This window comes from Musca autumnalis, unplaced genomic scaffold, assembly GCF_047663935.1.
Source record: "Musca autumnalis isolate F117 unplaced genomic scaffold, ASM4766393v1 scaffold_4, whole genome shotgun sequence".
In the NCBI taxonomy this organism is placed as follows: Eukaryota; Metazoa; Arthropoda; class Insecta; order Diptera; family Muscidae; genus Musca; species Musca autumnalis.
In genome coordinates this window covers 35786105-35797930 of record NW_027411977.1, presented here as the reverse complement: position 1 = coordinate 35797930, position 11826 = coordinate 35786105, and the positions used below count along the sequence as shown (strand labels likewise).

General features: G+C 38.7%; 1 protein-coding gene across 1 annotated transcript in view; it reads right to left on the bottom strand.

Moving 5' to 3' along the window:
• The window catches only part of Exn (Ephexin), a 408096-nt gene that overhangs the window by 290726 nt on the left and 105544 nt on the right, over positions 1-11826 (bottom strand). The gene's annotated exons all lie outside the window — the stretch shown is intronic.

Sequence of the window (11826 nt, the reverse complement as noted above, 5' to 3'; positions counted from 1 at the left end):
CAGGTTGACATTTTTTTTGGGTTTTCACAATTTTGCTTGGAAAGCGCAAGTCCTGTCGAAATGGGACTAAAGAAAATTGTATAGCTATGAAAATTCTTCACAAGATTGACCTTCTTAATAATTTCATAGGTTTTACCGTTATTGAGATATAGAAGTTTAAATTGGGACAATGCATTCATTGACTGTATCGCTACCTTATAAAACAATGTTATACATGGTGCGCCATGACTAACCACTGTGCTCTTGAAGCAACTTTAAATGGAGGGTGCTTACACCTGGGAAGTTTTTGCGGATTCTGAAACTACAATGTTCATAGAGGGGAAAAATCAAAAAACAAAAAAACCGCCGAACGCTTTTTAAATAAATCTCGAAGTTGGCATTTTTAGGGGTTTTATAGATTTTAACGATTTTGCTTGGAAACCATAAGTCCTATCGAAATGAGAAATGAGAAAATGTCGTAGCTATGAAAATTCTCTAGATGATTGACGTTTGAGATAATTTCATAGGTTTTACCGTTATTGAGATATAGAAGTTTAAATTGGGACAATGCATTGACTGTATCTCTACGTTATAAAACAAGTTCATACATGGTGCGCCTTAACTAACTTTAAGTGAAAACCGCTTACACCAGGGAAGTTTTTGCGGATTTTGAAACAGCAATGTTCATAGGTGAGAAAAATCCAAAAACAAGAAAACACCGCTGGAGGGATTTTTAAAAAAATCGCGGTGAAACTTCACATTTTTTAGGTTTTCACGATTTTGCTTGGAAACCGCAAGTCCTATCGAAATAGGACGAAAGAAAATGATATAGCACTGAAAAGTCCCTACAAGATTGGCTTTGGTATCCTTTTTCTAGGTTGTACCATTTTTGCGATATGTAAGTTTAAGTTGGGAAATTGCAGTTAGTGAATTGTCCCAATTTGAACTTCTATATTTCAAAAAAGGTAAGACCTACGTAAATATTATTGAGGCCAATCTTGTAGAGAAATTTCATAGCTATAACATTTTTTTCGTCCTATTTCGATAGGACTTGCGGTTTCCAAGCAAAATCGTGAAAACCTAAAAACCCTTAAAAATGCCCACTTGAATCGCGATTTATTTAAAAAGCGCTCCGGAATTTTTTATTTTTGTTTTTTGATTTTGCTCATTTATGAACATTGTAGTTTCGTTGTCCATGGATTTCAACACCAGGGTTTCGGAGTCGGAGCCGGAGTCTACGAGTCGGAGTCGAGCAATTTTACTGGAGTTGGGCAAGATTTATGGATTTGCCCCTGAAAAAAACTTTTACCATCGTAATTGAGGCAGCGAATGCAAGTTGCTTCAACAAAAATCAAAGTGATTCGATATCAGGTCTTAAAGTGAACTTATCCGAAATTTTGTGTGGAGGTACCGGATGGAGTAGACAAATATAGTCCATATTTGAACCCGATCTATATCTGATCGATATATTAGGATGTGTAAAGTATGGACCAATTCGGCCACTCCCTTCAAGAGTTACCGTACGAACAATTTTTCCGAACATTTTTGAACTTTTGTGGGGGAGGTACCTGAAAGAGTGGACCGATATGGCTTATCTTCGAACTTAAACTATCTTTGGACAAAATATTACTAAGGCCAAATTTTGGACCGAATCGTCTGATCCGTTCTAGAGTTATCTTGCGCTCACTCGGTGTCATAGGCGGTTTTTGCAATTTTCATGCTATTTTCTCAGGAAGTATGGACTTGCCCCTAATAAAACTTGTACCGTCGTATGGGGGGCAGTGAATACAAGTTACTAAAACAAAAATCAAAGCTATTCGAGAGATGGCCCTAAACTGAACTTTTCCGAAATTTTGTGTGGGAGGTACCCGAAGGAGTGGACCGATTGAGTCCATAATGAAACCTTATCTAAGTCTAGTACAGATTTCAGGATGTACAAAGTATGTACCAAATCGGTTAATCCTTTCAAGAGTTATCGTGCGCACAAATTTTCCGAACATTTTCGAACTTTTGTGTGGGAGGTACCAGAAGGAGTGGACCGATATAGCCCATCTTCGAACTTAAACTAAGTTTGGGCAAAATATTACGAAAGCCAAAATTTGAACCGAATCGGTTCATCCGTTCGTGCGCTCCAGCCAGCCAGACAGACAGACGGACGGACATTGCTCAATCGACTCCAAATTGTCTGAAACACATTTCGTCCAAACATACTTGGGGTCCAAAACCATTATTTCGATGAGGCACATTTTGCCCGTATGAAAGTGTATATGGTAATTTTCAAATTTCCTTTGCAATTCCATTGGAAGAAATGTTAAAAAAAATTTTGCGAGCACATCCGCAATTTTTAGAACATTGATTAAGAAAAAAGTCGTGGTTTCAAATCTGTTCGCGTTCACAAAATTGGATGCTGCGCTCCAAAGTTATGGGGGGTTTTATTCCCTTATAAAGAACAAATATTTAAAAATTCAATTTTTGCTGTAATAAGAAAATGTATATATAAAGCGTTAACAGCATTTAAAATCTATCCGTAGATGCCTAAATATTTACTAAATGTATTTCTATTTTCGCGGAAAATCAAGAAACACTGAAAAAATCTTGGAGTAAATTTAATTTATTCTAATTTAGAGTCCAAATAAAACTCGAAAAAAATAAATTAAAAATACGTACGTATTCTAGACAACGCGTAGAAAAATATGAGACCAAAATTTTAACGATAGGATTTATAACTGCCATATTACAGCAACAACAAAAGACGAAAACTTATTGTTGGAATATTATTTCAAAAAAATATTTTTTGTTTAATACGAAAAATAGAAAAAAAACATTTTTAGGAGTTATTCTGCTATTTCGCTAAATTTCGATGCAAGGACTGACGGACTTCGCTGAAACTTCTTCAAGGAAAATGCGATGACAAACTCGAAAGTGTATTTGGTTACTTTGATAAATAATAGGATTATGAAATAGAAAGTAATATTGAAATTACAACCAAAGAAAAAATATAAAAGTTAAAAAACGTATAAATCGCGAATTCGTTAAAATCAGTTAAGGCGCATGCGCTTTTCAGATACAGCGAGTTCATCTCTATCAATATGTTGCGATTTTTCCACTTTTCATTCAGCGGCCAAAGTGTGCTGTCAGCTGCATCTTATTGTTCAAAAAACCTTTATGTGGGTAAAAATTGCGCGATGTACATAAGATTATAAGGCGCATCCGATTTCAGTGACCGCCTATAAAAATACGTCATTATAACAAATTTTAAACAAATTCGTCAAGAACCGCGGATGTGCTACTAAATTCCATTTTGTACGAAATACGAATATTTCTCCAGAATCTCGGCAATTTATGCCACACGGTTTTGGAAAATAATATAATCGCGTATAAAGGATTCCATTTATGTAAAAATAACCAAAGAAAATCGCGGTTCAATGCGCGGAATCATCAAAATATAATTTTGCAGAATTTCCTACTTTCAACGTATCTATGACCGCCGTTTTAGTGGATGGATTTAAAACCGGAAGGGTTCATTAGATCCGGCGCGTAAAAAAACTAAAATCACGCGGGGTTCAAGGGTACCGGAGTCACAGTTGTCAATTTCGAAGCAAAAAAATAGGTTTTTAAAGAAAATTTACGCACCAAAATTTCGACTTTGGACTCCTATTACTAGGGAGCTGTATGAAGCACACTCATGAGATATACATCAAACGACATGGAATCACGAGTTCTACAATCCAATAAATAGTTTGGGTAATTATCTGGTTGCGCCCTCCAATTATAAGAAAAATTCAAAAAAACCCAGATTTCAAAACATCAAAATGTCAGCATCGATTTTAGGGGGATGCAGTGTATATATCGAAAGTCATACCTAAGAACCATGTTGCCCAAGGGGTATTCTTCAATTCTTTCTTTGAGCTCAGGTCTGAATTTTCCGTGGTTTGACCAGAAATCAAGAAAGAACACAAAAAAACTTATAAACTTCAACACATTTTTACCCATTTTTTAATATTACCACCAACACAGCTTCCACATAAATTATTTTTTATGGTTCGTTTTATGCGACCGCGGCTAAAACACTTCAATTAATATAAATATATTCATATTGTATAAAATATATTGACAGTTCGCGACGTATTAAATGGTGAACCTCAACTTCAACGATTGTAAAACATTTTTGAATATTACCATATACCCTCGTTAGCATAAATGCTGAGGGTATAAAAACTATATTATACTCAGTTCGAGGACGAGGCAGAGGATATTTACTATCATTTGAGTTCCACCATAAGAAGTATGTCTGTTGAATTCAGTACAGAGTTTTAAGATATATATTTTAAATTCGTCACAAAATTCTTATCAAGCCATTTTTTAATTCAAATATTGTTCCTGTATATGTCAGTGTTTTATAGCCCTTTCAAGCTGACAATGTTCGATGATTAAAGATTTTCTCACGGGGAATGGTGCCAGTCGAACTTAACTTCGGTTTTATTGAGCTTTCATTTCAATGGGATAAGTTTAGGATTTATATCCAAGTTTTGTAGTTGAGTATTATATTAGAACGAATGTTCTCTCAAGGAATATCTTATGAAATGTTATATGAAAACATGTAGGAAACAATTTAAAACTTGTATATATTTTATTAATTTTAATGGTATTGGAAATTGCCCTCGGAGTCGACTCCGGAGTCTGGAGTCGTGAAAAAAGTCGACTCCAGAGTCGGAGTCGGAGTCGAACTAAAAATTGCTCGACTCCGAAACCCTGCTCAACACGATAGAATTTTGCATCAGAACGTTTGAATATTTTTCTGGTCAACTTTTGTAGCACAGTGCCATTTATCGACATTTCCCGAAAAGTTTGATCTTTCTCAAGGCCAAAACTGCCTGAAGGAGCGTTCTAATGCTTTTGCGATGTATCAGAGAGTTCTTAATAACTGTCTTGGCTATAATTTTTGTCTGTGTGTTGGATCGAAAATATCAATGGTTTGGCCGTTATATGCCACAATGTCAAAAAAAAAAAACGTAAATAAAAAATTTAAAGTCAAAGTCGGGAGGCTCGATTTTCATCGTAGACCCATGGTCTAGTGGACTTTTTTGATCAGTTCAATCCCAGGAATCAGAAACGCGAAGGGCCCATTAAGGTTTTTTTTCCTTCCATCCAAATCGCCCCGGCCTAATCCAGACTCAAAAATTCTGCAACCTTCACTAGCTAAATATTTAAAGAAGCAGGAAACAGGTGAATGGGGTTAGCTGGGCAGCTTAACAAATGTGGCGTGTCATGTGGTCCCAATCCACATGCAGGGCCATCAAGTCGGGCCCAATATAAATTAAAGCCGCTGCATCGTCCGAATTGTAACTGGGTTTAAACCACTCGTGTTTGCCATGGCAGCTGGCGTTTTTCTGCTGCAATGGATGAAGGTGATCCCCAAGTAGGACATCCATCTATCTATCCAAGCCAGCCTGATAGACTCATTGTTCTAGAGCCATACCGTTCGTTGGTATTGCCGAGGTTACGAAGTTTTTCTGCAAACTCGACCCGAACGCAAAGAAAGAACGGGCATGGGAGAGCAAATGTTTTAGTTTGTTTTTGTATACTTTACGATCTCTATGTCGTCTGGGGATTGTGAAATTTCAGAAAGGTAGAGGTTGGACAGTTCCGGTAATATCACCCCGACTGGGGAAACTCTTCACTCTACGGGTCTTCGACTTTTTGTTTCGGTATTCCATGTACGACTGGCGTCCACACATATAATTGATTATCCAACGTTTGGCCGGAGGGTTAGTCTGCTCGATGTCTTTAAAAAGCGTAGAGTGCTTGACAGTATCAAAGGCTTTTTATATGTCAAGCGCCACCATCACTGCGGTTCTATCACACGGTTTTCTCTGGTTGAGTCCTCAACTAATATGTGCTGTCGTGCGGTGTGCCTTCGAAACCCATCATAAGCATGCGGCTACTGAATAGCTATTTCTGATGCCGGGGAGGACTAAAGCCTCAAAGGTCGTTGCTACTGGCGAAAAAGACGAAATCGGTCTGTACGATTCACTCTTGCTGGCATCCTTGCCCGGCTTCAGTAGCCGGACCATGCTGCCCATTTTCCAGACTTCGGGAACAATGAGGGTGGCTAGCGACAAGTTAAGATCTTTAGTGAGATACTCCACTCCCGGCTCATCCAGTTGCTTCAGGGTCACCATGGAGATTCCATCAGGGCCTGATGGCATTCGCAACATCTTCCATTGTAAATTGTCTTGGCTCATCCTCGGTAGGAAGAGATCTGATGCTACGTAGTACTCTTCTCTTCGTCCTGTCGCTATCGGGGTGCTCGACAAACTGTCGATTGATTGATAACTTGGCAAACATGACTGAGGTCCTTTATTCCTCCTTTCCAAGGTTCTAGAGTGACTAAACCGTTGCCGACAGTTCACTTTTACCGGCTCCGATGTTGAAACTCATCAGATTATTTAACCATTTATTCCGATTATGCTCTGCGATCAACCTGTGAACTTTCAGTCTCAGCCCCCTGACTCTGGTGTAATTGGGGTTGACACGACGAAGCTCACACGCTCATTTGCTAATCCCATCGCCTCTGATGGGAAGTATAGCCACACTACGCGCATTCGAGCAACAGATATATGGCAAGCGGATTCAGTAGTGATGATATATCGGAACGTCATTTGTGCTACCCAAACATCAGAATGGTTGGGTAGATTTCTCAGGCGGTGACTTGTGAATTCTCTGAAACTAGGCCAAATAACTTTCCCATAATTGATGAAAGTGCGGCGGTCAAAGGTGATGAAATGGTATCATCCAAGGGAAATGACGGGATGTCAGATGACGTCATTTGTCAGACCAGGTGACATGATGGTTATTTCTAGCGAACTGTGATACTCTCCGCTAATTCTGGTAGGGACGTGCTCTCACTGACCGTGCAAAACGTAGAGCTATCAATCTGCTCAGCCAGAACTATACCCCTCTGGTCGTTTTCGAGGACCGAATGCCACAACTCATGATGAGCAATAAAGTCTCCCAAAACCAGACGTTTATGACCTTCCAAAAGCTAGCTGATGTTGCGCCTATAAACTGGAGTACAGCCTTTTATCGGCGGGATATATACGTTCAGCAACTCTACCTCAACAGTTCCACATCTGACTGCTACCCCCGTATATTCCATGTACGGGTCATTAAATAGGTCTGTATTTTACAGATTGTTGCAATAGGAAAGCTTCAACTTCTGGTACAATCTTTCCTTATCTGTCCGACTTTCTTGCTGGCTGGAGCTCACGAAAACGCTCGAACAAAGTAATCGATCCAAACTCTGTTTAAAATGTAATGGTCGGTCTCCCACCCTAGGACCTTAGTTGGAACCAAAAAGCCCGACCATGTTTTTTTAAATATGTTATATCTCCAAAACGTCTGGACCCATTTTCATGTAATTTTCAGATGATGTACAGGGTTAATAAGGGATAAACAAGCTATATATTTTTTTGAATTTCGGGGCAGCGGGGTTTGAAAATTATTTCGATAGACAATGGTGGTTGTGTCTCCTTCACGACGCACTTATTTGTGGCCTTATGTCCCGACCACGCCCACTTTTTTAAATATGTTATATCTCCAAAATTTTCAAAGCAACTTCCAAGCCATTTTTAGATGATGTACAAGGATGGTCGTTGGTGGAAATAGAGTATATATTTTGTTGAATTTCGGAGGAGCAGGTTATCCCATGTGCCCAATTTTTTAAATGCGCTATATATGCAAAACTTACGATCGTGTCCGTTTCGCCGACCCTGGGTACATTTTTTAGCCATGAGACCCGACCACTCCCACTTTCTTAAATAGGTTACAAATCAATGGAAATACCAGATGTTATGCATAACGAACCTTTGGTCTTATTGGAAAGCAAGTGTTTAGATTAGAAGGCAACATATCGATAGATATAGCTTCATCAGGTATAGAAGATGCATTATATGAAGGTGGAAGGACGACATAGTTGGCCCTTAAGTTGCCACTGGACATTTTTTTGAATGAAGGGCACACATGCAATATTAAATAGAAGTTACCATCTGGAACGAATGTACGATGGCACATAAAATTTTCCTACAAAGCTTTAGATCGATTCTTAAAGAATTTAAGAAGCAATTCACTATTCCAGCAGATAAAATAAATCCATGCCTTAAGTCATCAGTTCTTTGACGGTATGTTAAGACTGCATATCGACACCAACATTTCTGAAGACTTTTCATTTATAGTCACTTGCAGATACCGACTAATTAGCGATGCAAAAAAACTATTCTAAAGCTGAAATAAACATAAACACAAAGATGATGCAAAAAAAATATAATGGACTTAAGAAAAGGTAACATAAAACTGTTTGAAGGGCCAGCAACGCTGACCGGGTCAGCTAGTTTGTAATAAAAGTTTTAAAAAGCGAATAAAATATATTTTTTGAATATTAAACATAAACCTTGCCAATAAATATATTCCAAAGTCTTAAAATACACAAGCCTCTGAATTGCAAATGGTTTGAGCAACACAGTATACATTAGATTTGTTAATTATGTATAAGATTCCAACCTGTGCCGCAATAGAAAATGTTTGTTTTTAATTTTAAGTATTTCATTGCAATAAATTATTTTCTGCACATTGTTCGCTTAGTCATTTATAATAAAAAATAAATAACAATAAAGAACCATTATGACCTAACCATCTAACATCTGATTTTAAATTTAAGCTATTCTAATTGCATTTAAAATTAGTTGTAAAATGGTCAGGCTTTTAAAATGCGGTTCATAATGTCAAATTATTAAACAAAAAAACTTCTATATTAATTTACAAGCAGACCCCGGTACGCGTTGCTGGCCCGTCGTAATGAGTTTTAATGACAACTTTTTATCGACTTTATGTTTGACAATTCAAAAACAGGTATTCTCTACCTCACTTCTTCGATGCATTGTCAAAGCGAGGAGGATTTTAAAATTATCAACAGATTTGGTCTGTAACCTTTCTTTTCTCTTACGGACCTTGTCGGATTTCTCGCCAATTTGTGCTTCTTAGGATTTATTATCGCCCATGTCCCTGTCTTTATCCTAAAGCGATCTAATTATAAAAGTTTAACAAAATGGTTAAGTCGAATTTTCCCGGTTATTGAGACTTATATGTTTAAGTTTTTCATGGCTGATGGACCGTGGAACCTCACCATTTAATTTGCAACCCGATGCACTCATAAATTTTGCAAATATAGCGATTATAAAACAATAGGACCCGAAATTCGTCTACAAATATATAGCATTTTGGACCACGGGACTTTCTAAACATTTTCTGAAAGGCATTTGATTTTTATTCATAAAGATAAGATTTTTTTTAATATTCCCCCTTCAAAATTCAAGAAAATATGCATACTATTTTCTACGGGGCCATCCCTGTACATTCCCTGAAATATTCAGGAAAATTGGTTGAGTAGTTTTGTAGATGTAACATATTTTAAAAAGTGGGTGTGGTCAAGTCTGTTTTTGGTTGGTTTTATAACGCGCAGCTACTATTGTTGGCAGCTACTCCACTCGGAGACCTTGAGGTCCATTGTGATCATCCTTAATGAAGTTGTGTGTAGTGGTTGGTCTATTGCAGATTTTGTTGATGTAAGTGGTTTGATGTGATGAAATGAATACTTGTGAGAGGTGGCTGCTGGATGTGGATGTGTGGTTGCTGAGGCTGTGGTAAAGAGCTGCAGTTTTTTATATTCATATTGGTGTGTGTGGTGAATAGTCCATTAGTCTATTCTGAAGTGATGCGTTATGGATATGGGTGTGTGGCTGCTGAGGTTGTGATACAGAGATGCAGTTTTTATCCTCCTGTGGGGAGAAGCAGAAGAAATTAATTAGGTTTGTTTGCCAAGCCATGTCGGATTTTTGGCAAATTGGTATACATATGTAGATGGGATGTATGTCGGAACAGAAAGTCAGAGTATTTATATCATATCTACCGAAGAGGGACACCTACATAGTAGATGTTCGACCGTCTCTATTTCTTTTGGGTCTTGACATAGCCTACAGTAGTCTACACAACTGTTGTCCCATCTAGAAATTAACGATCTGACCATGCTATGACCGGTAATGAGTCCTACAGTGGTCTTTATTCCTAACTTATTTAGTGAAAAGAGAGTATTGGTTCTGTATTGGGAGTATCTAGGCCAGGTTGCTTGGATACCTTGCAACCAGGTTCCGTTTGCCATCTTTGTCCTGCCTCCTCAAGAAAGAAGCCGCGAAGTTTTCGGATGTAGTAGCACTTCGATGGTCTGGTAGATGACTCTACTGGTAAGTCAATCGACTGAGAGCCACCCCGTGCTAGTTCATCCGCCTCTTCGTTCCCCTCTATATCACTGTGTCCTGGAACCCAGCAAAGACCAACGATATCACGTACTTCAAGTAGAGCGTTTTTGCATTCAAGGATAGCTTTTGAATTTATGGTCCACGACTTGAGGGCTTGGCTTGGCTTCCGATGAAAGTCTTAAGGCAAGACCGTCCAGGTTTGGTAGCAGGAAGTCGGAAGTTTGCGCTTCTTTGTGTATAGTACGAGCTCCCTCTTTTCTGGATTCACTTCCAATCAGTTGGCGCGAGCCCAGAGGGAGCTGCACTAAAGCACGTTGCATAAGGTCTATATGGTAGGCAAGAACTTGCCACTAATGAGGATAACAACAGCGTCAGCATAAGCTACCACCTTCGTGCTTAGCTGGTTAAATTTCACAAGAATTTCATTTATTACAAGGAGCCACAGAAGGGGTGATAAAACTCCTCCCTGTCGCGTACCCTGCAAACAGTTTTCCTTACGGAACTCTCTCCTAGATGGGAGTTGATGATTCTGCTCTTCAGCATCTTATCAACCCACCTAACAAGGATAGAGGAAATTCCTGCGTTGATAAGCGAATTATGAATGGATTCAAGTTTCACATTGTTGAAAGCTCCCTCTATATCGAGGAAAGCTGCAAGTGTGAAGCCCGATCCCTCCACATTCCTCTCAATATATCCAACCACATCGTGTAAGGCGGTATCTACTGATTTGCCTTTAATATAGGCATGCTGCGAGTTGCTTATAATAGTGGGGCCTAAATGAGACCGGATGTCGTAATCAAGTAGTCTCTCTAGAGCTTTGAGGAGGAAGGAAGAAAGACTAATAGGTCTATAGTCTTTAGATAGTGTGCGGCTTGGCTTCCCAGCTTTGGGAATGTAAGTCACTGTTACCTCCTTCCATGAGTTAGGTATGTACGATAGACGCAAGACGATATGGTTGCCAGTACCGAATCAGCCACGGTTTGCAGCATAGCTGGTATAATGTCATCCGGTCCAGGGGATTTATTGGGCTGGAAGATGTTTATCGCCCATTTAAGTCTTGGGATGCTAGTTAATCTATCAATCAGTTGCTTGTACAGCCCTGATTATGATTTTTTTTTGCTGCAAATCACCTTCTAGGTCAGTACAGCCTGGAAAATGCACTTCTGACAACAGATTTAGAGTCTCTAGACCAAAATTAGTCCACGTGCCGTTTTTTCGTTTGATGCTACCCATGGGTTTGAGATCCTTGGATAAAATATTACGAAACCTGGTCAAGTCTTTGGATCCTAAAAAAGTGTGTACGGTCGGAGACACAACCACGGTTGTTTCGCAAATTTACTTCCAAATAGATACATTCGTAATTATTGTAAATATAACATTTTTAAAAAATAGGGTATATGGGAATTACCCCGCCCTTCCGAAATTACACTAAAGTTGTAGCCTATTTTAAGCGGGGGCCATCCCTGTACATTTTCCGAAAATTTCAGGACAACAAGTTCAGTAGTTTTTGTAAAAAAAATTAACATGGAAAAATGAA